This window comes from Cebus imitator, unplaced genomic scaffold, assembly GCF_001604975.1.
Source record: "Cebus imitator isolate Cc_AM_T3 unplaced genomic scaffold, Cebus_imitator-1.0 Scaffold258, whole genome shotgun sequence".
NCBI classification, from domain to species: domain Eukaryota; kingdom Metazoa; phylum Chordata; class Mammalia; order Primates; family Cebidae; genus Cebus; species Cebus imitator.
Genome location: NW_016107573.1, coordinates 2693059 through 2702547, shown reverse-complemented (window position 1 = coordinate 2702547; position 9489 = coordinate 2693059). Strand labels below are relative to the sequence as shown.

Here is a 9489-nt window from a genome sequence, read left to right as displayed (position 1 = left end):
GCTGGGATTACAGGCACGCACCACCATGCCCAGCTAATTTTTTGTATTTTTAGTAGAGACAGGGTTTCACCATGTTGACCAGGATGGTCTCGATCTCTTGACCTCGTGATCCACCCGCCTTGGCCTCCCAAAGTGCTGGGATTACAGGCTTGAGCCACCGCGCCCGGCCTGCGTTCTTAAAAATTTAATTTTTACTCCTTTTAGCAGATTGTATGTGATGTTTGGTTTTAATCTTTTCTGGTGCTAAAGATATTATATATGGCTGATACCCCCTGCACCATATCTCTTGTATAAGAATTAAATTTAAAAGGAAAATGCTTGTAAAATAAGTTATTTAAAAGGGTACCAATGCAATTTGTTAAAGTTGGTTTACTTGCAGTTAATCTTTTCTGAGAACATGGTCAGGGCTGCTTTCTCTTCCCTGTTGAGATGGGTAAAACAATAAGGTGCATGTGAAATGCAACCAGCCTAATGTCTAAAGATGTTAGTGTGTAATTACTTTGCTTTTGATTTCTCACATTTTTGGGTTCACCTCTGGAAAAGCCACTAAATGAAGATGAGAGATTTTTAAGCATTAATCACTAACCTACTGTTTCAGATTCTGTCTATTGCAGAACTTCTTTTGAAGAATGTATTTAGAACTTTCCCCACGTGAAAAAGGTCAATTTATGTAAATGAAAAATAAATAGCATACTCTGTACTTCATATGTAGTTACATAATTATACATGATTGATCTTTTGATCATTATTGAAACAGAGCTTTCATTTGTTAATAGTGAAAATTATCTTAAGTGCTGCTGGTTCAAGTGACTTATTACCAGTAAAGGCTTTTTATTTTTTTTATTTTATTTTATTAATACAGTCTTACTCTGTCAAGTAGAGTGTCATTTAGGGTCTCCATCACGGCTCTCTGCAACCTCTGCCACCTGGACTCAAGTGATCCTCTCACTTCAGCCTCCTAGTAGCTGGGACTACAGGCATGTACCACCATGCCCAGTGAATTGTGTATGTGCGTGTGTGTGTGTGTGTGTGTGTGTGTGTGTGTGTGTGTGTGTAGATGTTGGTTTCACCATGTTGCCTAGGCTGGTCTCGAACTCCTGGGCTGAAGCCATCTACCTGCTTCGAGTAAAGGATTTTTTGATACAAAAATGATTATAACTTGAAGTTCAGCTGCTTCTGACAACTTACTAGATTCCCCCCCCCCGCCCCCCCACCTTGGGACAGGATGGTTGTTTTTTGCTTAGGAAGTGATAGTATTTTAGCTGCTTATCTGTGTCCCACAGTTGGCAGAGAAATGCAGTACACTGATCATGAAGTTGCATCTGGAACCCTGAAAACTCCCAGACCTTAATGTTTGCAAAGAGATAGAAAAGACACATACTTCTGGTTTTGTTGTTTTTTTTAAAAAGTCTTATTACTTGGAGGTCTCATTGAACCAGGACAGTGGTGCAATTTTATATTTACCATTTGTTTTATCTTTTTCAATGCATAGTCATCAATAAGGAAAAAATCACTGAGCTTTGAGCCCTGTGAGGATATTACAGCTCACACTGGAATGGCAGTTGTGTGAGGGTAGGAACTTTGTTTTGTTCACTGCTGTATTTCTCGTGCCAAGAGTAGTGCCCGTCACTCAGAAATACATGTTGAATGAACATCCATCACTTACCATAGTAGGTGAATGTAGCCATGCTTTTGACTCTCTCCTTGTCTCTTTTCATTTATAGATGACTTCAGCGACAAAGGTTTTAGAAAATTTGAGCGGGGAGTAAGGCTAAGCCATAGTAGTGTCACACAGTGGATATATGCTTGGATTTTGGTTAAATTATCTTCCTACCATAGAATAGTCTTACCCAACATGCTACAGAATTCTAGTTTCTGATATGTGAAAAGTTAATAGACATAAGCAAGGAAACACTAACAAGCTGAAAAAATATCACCCAAAATAGTGGCAGTCATAAATCCATTTCTTAAAATTTCACACTTCCGAATTTTAAAATATTGCCTCTACACTCAAAATTTTCTCTGAATCTGTTTCTTAATATTAAATGCATGTGCAAAAAATTATTTTAACATCAGTGAAAGTGAAAATATTCTTTCAAAATTATTCAGTGTTGCCTTCTTAAGGTTTTGAATCTTAATTATCCTTTATTTGAAAAGTGAGACAGGACTAGGTAGAAAGGATTCTGTTGTTCTTTTGAAGTTAAACTGTATCTCAGCCAAAAAAGTGCTGCTTTAGTTCCCAAAACCCCTCAACATTTTAGGAGGCCTGGCCAGAGCCTCTTAGTTTTTCCTCATGAATTTGGTTCAGACTTACTAGTTTTTATAGTTGGGGTTCTTTAATTATATAAACAGTACAGATTGGTATGCCTCTTTGCCCTTGTTGAAGCTGATGCGCTAGGTGGCACATAGATGATCACAAACATTTCTGTGTAGGTGCTAAATATGTCCATTCCTTTTGGCCTTTTGGGGGCCTCTGTGCCCTTCCTTTTAGTCATTCCCTCATTATTTTACAGAAAGGAACTTAAAGTATATTGTGTTAGGTACCCCCTCCAGTGAAAGCTGCATGATGATATCCAATACTGTAGTATTTAATAATTTAGTATATTGATTTTTTACTCCTTTTAGGGTTTTCTCTTAGAGTGGACAAAATCCTATCCATTTGGGACAATATGTGTTCCAATATGTGATGGTTAAAGTTTTATCCTCTTATTTCAGGTAACTTCCAGAAAGGTTTATTATTCATACCCCTCTTGGAGATGGAACCTAAGAACCCTGCCTACCTGTCTTCCCTTTTTGTCTGTTCATTAGTGCTTAATGTGTTTAAGCATCCCTTATAATTACCTTTTAGGTAATTGCTTAGATTTAATGTAACCACATTACATTCTACTACCTCTACAAATAACGTGAATGTTCAAGGTTACCCAAAGAAAACCACTGTTATTCCTTGAGGTATATACATGACTGGTATCATGGGAAGGCACCTTATGGTACCAGAGAGCCTCTTTCAGACTCACCTCTATGTGGCCCTTTTTTTCTTTCAAACAAGTTTTTTTTTTTTTTTTTTTTTTTTGAGAGATAGGGTCTCACTGTCACCCAGGCTGGGAGTACCGCATTGTAATCATAGCTCACTGCAACCTCGGCCTCCTGGGCTCAAGCAACCCTCCTGCCTCAGCCCCCTGAGTGCCTGGGACTACAGGTGTGTGCCACCATGGCTAATTAAACAATTATTTTAATTTTTTTTTGTAGAGATGGGGATCTTGCTATGTTGTGTAGGCTGGTCTCAAACTTCTGGCTTCAAGCGATCCTCCAACCTTGGCCTCCCAGAGTGCTGGGATTATAGGAATGAGTGACCACACCCTGCCTACATTGTCCTTATCTGAAAAATAGTCCTAACAGGCAGAGGCAGTTTTTAATTTTGCTGGTAGTGTTTCACAGTGACACTGTTTCTAACCAAGCAGTTGTTTGATTGTGGTTATTGGGAAGAATAGTCTTTGCCAGCATTAAGCCCGTCTTCCTGAACCTTTTTGTTGAATCTCCCTTGTTTGGTCCATCTCTTGGAACTTAATCAGGACCTGTGGAAACCTGACACAAACACTTCTGTATTACTGATTATGTGTCATATTTTTGACAGAATAAATTATCACATAACTTTTTAACATGTCAGATGACTTTTATAGCAGATTAGTGATTTTCCTGAATTAAATCTAGCACCATCAGTTCATTCTTACCCTTCAACTTGACCTGTCTCTTGAACCATTTCTCCTCCGATTTACCTGTTGGACATACATCTACTTGGGAGGTCACTGTTAAAGCCAGCATATCACAGCTGAATAGCTTCATTGGAATCTGCCCCTCATTTCTTAATGATAATATTCTTTTACTAGTTACCATAGGCCTTAAATTTTTTCAGTTTTTGACAGCTTGCTCTGCCTCCTTTTCTTCATTAGTTTGTTGCTGTTGTTGAGACAATCCAGGGTCTTGTCTTTGTTGCCCAGACTGGAGTGCAGTGGCACCATTATGGCTCACTGCAGCCTTGACCTCCTAGGCCCAAACCATCCTCCCACCTCAGCCTCCTGAATAGAGGACAACAGGTGTGCACTACCATGCCTAGCTTTTTAAATTTTTGTAGAGATGATGTCGTCTCACATTGCCCAGACTGGTTCTGAACTCCTGGCTCCAGCACTCCTCCTGCCTCAGCCTCCCATAGTGTTGGGATTACAGGTGTGAGCCATCGCACCTGGCCAGACATAATTTTTAAAAGGCAATATAATGTCCTTGCTCTAATATAAAGGAAAAATAAAAGGAAAATAATTTGTAATAGTATGTATTTCATGCAGATACTCAGGTGGAATTATACTTTTGCAGGACAAGGTCCTACAGATTTACAAACCCCTCAACTTTCCTGCTCTACTATGTTGTATTTAATACTTAAGCAACTTAACGGCAAGACTGGTCTTCATACTAAATACAGTTCATCTCTGAAGTTGCAAATTATGAGTAGTTTTTTTCATTCTCATATAGTGTCTGATTAATATGGCCTGAGTTATAAAAAAAACTTAAAAGTTATTGGGGAGACAAAAATATTTTATGTAAAATGGTTAAGACACTTTACTGTTACACATTTGGCTTTCCTTTTATGGTTCTTAATTAATAATCACCATATTTTACTGACTCTTTTTTTTATGAGACAGAGTCTCACTCTGTCGCCCAGGCTGGAGTACAGTGGCGTAATCTCACCTCACTGCATCCTCCGCCTCCTGGATTCAAGTGATTCTCCTGCCTCAACCTCCTGAGTAGCTGGGACTACAGGTGTATCCCACCATGTCTGGCTAATTTTTGTATTTTTAGTAGAGCTAGGATTTTGCCATGTTGGCCACACTGGTCTTGAACTCTTGAACTCAGGTAATCCAGCCGCCTGGGCCTCCCAAAGTGCTGGGATTACAGGCATGAGCCACCATTCCTGGCCTTGACTCCTTAATTTCAGAGTTTTGATATTCTGAGCAATCTTGTTCATTGATGTGACTTCATGTCATTTAAACAATTAGCTCAAATGGATTAGTTGTGTTTGCACAACTTCAGAGAAATTGTCACAAAGGAATCAGGTCGATTAGATGTTTTATCTCCATAAAGTTCAGGTTGTTGCCTTGCGGTGACAAAAATTACTTGTTTTTGCTGTTCTGTTGAGGCGGAGTCTCACTCTGTTGGCTCAGGCTGGAGTGCAGTGATGTGGTTTCGACTCATTGAAACCCCCACATCTCAGGTTCAAGTGATTCTCCTGCCTCACTCTTCTGAATAGCTGGGATCACAGTCATGTGACACCACGCCCTGCTAATTTTTGTATTTTTAGTAAAGACAGGGTTTTGCCATTTTGGCCAGGCTGGTCTCTAACTCTCAACCTCAAGTGATCCGCCCTCCTTGGCCTCCCAAAGTGCTGGAATTACAGGTATGGGCTACTACATAGCCGAATTCTTTGTTTTTATACCATATTCGCCTTACCCTTTTTCTTAAACAAAAGGACAGATCCCTTGATAGAAGCCAATTATGTGTACAAAACACCTTAAACTAAGTCTAAGCCTAGAGTGTCTGTGATCTTTTTAGTTTTGTAAAGTACCTGTTCCTGTAGTGGCAAATATTTACCTGAGAAGCTGTCAGAGATGATGCTTGCTTGACTGAGAAAAATGTAAGCATATCTGTGCGTTTCTGGGGAGCTCTATTCTGTACAGTTCTGCAATTTCTGAAGGCACACTAAAGCTTGTCTGGGTCCATTCTGTGCAGTTACATATTCTAAAATCTATGGTTGACTAAATAGTCCATGTTGCACCAATTTAAAAATCTTACTGTCATATGGCATCATGACTTGTAGAGAAAGGTCTTGTGGGGAGATCTAAGTGGCTTAAGTCCTAGGATATTTGTCATTATAAAATAACTTTTTGTTTTGCAGATTTCCTTGTGAAATCTCCTAGTAGGAAAAGTTCTTGGGACAAACTTCATTTGGTAAGCTCGTTTCTTCCCTGCCACCCCCTAATGCTCTCTCTGCTGTTTCGAGGCAGGGAAAAACTTAGATTCATTTTTGGGAATCTATTTGTCTATGTTCATGATTATTTAGATTAGTTTTTCTATGTTCACTTTAATGTCCTTACATGTGATGTTTCGTTTCACTAGGACTGATACCAGGTCACTTTTTCTGTATATAATTATGCTGTGATAGTGTACTGGAAAACATGTATTTAAGTTGAGATTTTATGAGTTGCAACACTAATCATTTATCTAAAATAAATAATTGTTATCAGTTTTCAGTGGTTTTTGTTATTATTATTTTTTTTTGAGACGGTCTTACTCTGTTTCCCAGGCTGGAGTACAGTTATGTGATTATGGCTCACTGCAGCCTTGAACTCCTGGCCTAAAGCAGTCCTCCCAGTCACTGGGACTATAGGTGTGTGCCATCACACCTGGCTAGTTTTGAAATTAAAAAAAAATACGATTTTCAGTACTACCTGTAGTTTCAGGGATCCACAGGGGTCTTGGAACATATTCTCTGAGGATAAGGCAGGGGATTACTATAGTACAAGTGAATTTTAATGAGAAAAACAAGTTCTGAAAAAATTGGTGAGTTCTTTTCTCAGTGTGGCTGTTAACCCTTTTCCTTTTCCATAAAATGTCCTTTTCAGACCTTTGTGTGCCTCTTACTACATAAATCTTTATTACTACCTCTTGTTTCTGCCACCTGTTTAATTTAAAGAGCTATAGTACAGTTTTACTAGAAGACAAGTTATTGCTTTGGTTTTAAGTTCCTAAATCCGGGTCATTTCCTTGTTCAGGAACTGTTGGCTTGCCATTGCCCCTAGAACAAGGATCAAACTCCTTAGCATAACATTTTAGGTTCTTCACAGGTGAGCTTCAGACAGCTTGTCACCTGTTTTCTCTGTGCACCAAGTTCATCTCTTGTAGCCACACTGACCTACTTAAACCGTCTCTTAAATACTCTCCAAGGTGCTTTTTTTGTCTTACTTTGCTGCCATGCCATTCGTGTTCCTCTCTTGTCTCAGTAGCTCAAAATTCGGCTGGTTAAGTTATTAAATGCTTGAGTCTTCCACAAGTCTTCCTTGAGTACCCAGCTCAGAATCTCTTTCTCTGCTTTTTGCATTACCATGGAATTAAATTTCTGTATCTCTTAACATACTGTCTTATTAGTTATATTTGTCTGTCACCCCCACAGGATGGGTCATGCCCTTGAAGGCAAGAACTATATTCATATTTGAATTGTCAGTTCACAGAAACACTTCTAGAGTCCTGGGATACCAGTGCCTTCTCAGTATAAATTCTTCTTGACTAGAGTTTTTGTTTTGGTAAGAATAGGGGAAGAGAATAGATTGGTTTGAGTAGAGATTGGTCAGCATAATCTTGTTGATTGTTTTGAAAAACAGGTTGCTGTTTTTCCCCCACTTTTCTGTATAGTGAAGGATCTTCTGGTACATAATCTGTGCCCTTGTAGTCCAAGTTGCTCAGTATGTTACTTGAGGTATTCTTTTTTGCAAGTATAAGTTTTAGTTTTTGAGTAAGGAATTGAGTAATTTCTCTTTAACAGGTGCCTGAAAGATGAGATACCATGTTCAGCAGGAGGATTAAATGTTGCTTTGCTTCTGTAAAGATTTATGAGAAGTCATGTTATGGGGTGGTACTGATGTTGGAGCTGAGAGAAGCATGCAGGTTCCGGCTGTCAAAATTTCATATATTAAGAAAAGAGAGATTATTTGACCTTGAGGCTTGGAATAGGAATCTTAACCTTCATTTAGCTTGGAGGGTGGTGGGGTGTTGTAGATTAGCTCTGTAGAGAAGGAAATGTAATCCTTTTAAATTAATTAATTAATTAAATTTTGAGACATAGTCTCGTTCTGTCACCCAGGCTGGAGTGCAGTGGCTTAATCTCCAGCTCACTGCATCCTCCACCCGCTGGGCTCAAGCGATTCTTCTGCCTCAGCCTCCCGAGTAGCTAGGACTACAGGCATGTGCTGCCACTCCTGGCTAATTTTTGTATTTTTAGTAGAGACAGAGTTTCACCACGTTGGCCTGGCTGGTCTCTAAATCCTGACCTCAAGTGATCCACCCCCCTTGGCCTCCCAAAGTGCTGGGATTATAGGTGTGTGCCACCATACCCAGCTGGAAATGTAATGCTAATGTATTACTTGGCTCTCTAGCATTTAATATTTATATTGCCATAATGTAAATGTATAAAAGTGTTTTTTATTTTTTATTTATTTTTTAAAGACAGGGCCTCACTCTCTTGCCCATGTTGGAGTACAGTGGTGCTATCATGGCTCACTGCAGCCTCAATCTCCTGGGCGCAAGTGATCCTCCCATCTCAGCCCCCCGAGTAGGTGGGACTACAGACATGTTCCACCTTGCCAGGCTAATTTGTTTTTAATTTTATAGAGACTGGGGTCTGATTATGTTACTTAGGCTGGTCTTGAACTCCTGGGCTCAAATGATCCTCCTACTTTAGCCTCCCATACTACTGGGATTATAGGCGTGAGCCACTGCACCTGGCCACATTCTTACCTGAAGAAGCATGATCTAGGTTTGAAGGGGAAGATGTGAATATAATTAATTTTGATGCCAGGAAACATACTGTTTAGTATATGCCCCAGATTAAAGGAAATTAAAGAGATATAAAAACAGCTTCAATATGTGATCCTGGACTAAATCTTTTACCCGTAAAGCGGGGAACATTGCTGTGAACGATAAAGGATGTGATTGGATTCATTGACAAAATTGGAATAGATATGGTAGATTAGAGAATTATATCATGTTATATTTTCTGAAATTGAAACTAGAACTGTGGTGACATAAGAGATACCTTTCTTAGGAAATACATACTGAAGTAGTAAGAGTTAAAGAGATATTTGTATGCAAACCTTTTAAATGGTTCAGAAAAAATGTCCCCGTGCATTTGTGCGAACAGAAAGGAGATAGTGTTGGGCACTGTCCTATCCAAATGCTCTGTAATGAAACATCTTGTTTAATGAATTACAGTCTTTATCTGTATAACCATGTTTTGTTATATGTATGACTACATGTACATATTAATTAATAATCTTAAAAGTGCTTATTACATGCCAGTAACTATTCTAAGCATGTTATATGCATTATATCTTAATTCTCACAACTCTTTGATGCAACAATTGTTCTTTCCTTGTTTCCCTGATAAAGAAACTGAGGTTCAGAGAGGTAGTATGATTTACTCTCAAAGTCATAGTTAGCATATGGCAGCCCTGAGAGCTTTACATTCCTGATTGTTTTTTCTTGAGGTTATTGTCTTAACACTCTGTCTGAGTTTACATGAAAACCTTTCATGGCCGGGCGCGGTGGCTCACACTTGTAATCCCAGCACTTTGGGAGGCCGAGGCAGGTGGATCACGAGGTCAAGAGATCGAGACCATCCTGGTCAACATGGTGAAACCCCGTCTCTACTAAAAATACAAAAATTAGCTG

At 39.2% G+C, this 9489-nt stretch overlaps 1 protein-coding gene across 11 annotated transcripts in view; it reads left to right on the top strand.

Annotated features, from left to right (window-relative positions):
* The window catches only part of MTMR3 (myotubularin related protein 3), a 131942-nt gene that overhangs the window by 55920 nt on the left and 66533 nt on the right, over window positions 1-9489 (top strand). For 8 of the 11 annotated variants that reach the window (XM_017499627.2, XM_017499640.2, XM_017499633.2 and 5 more), the window contains exon 2: window positions 5942-5994. The exons of 2 other annotated variants lie outside the window; for them this stretch is intronic. The gene's annotated coding sequence lies outside the window, so the exon portion shown is untranslated. Of the gene's footprint in view, window positions 1-1312; window positions 1573-5941; window positions 5995-9489 lie in introns of those variants that run through there. One more of the 11 variants, XM_017499629.2, reaches the window with a different exon arrangement.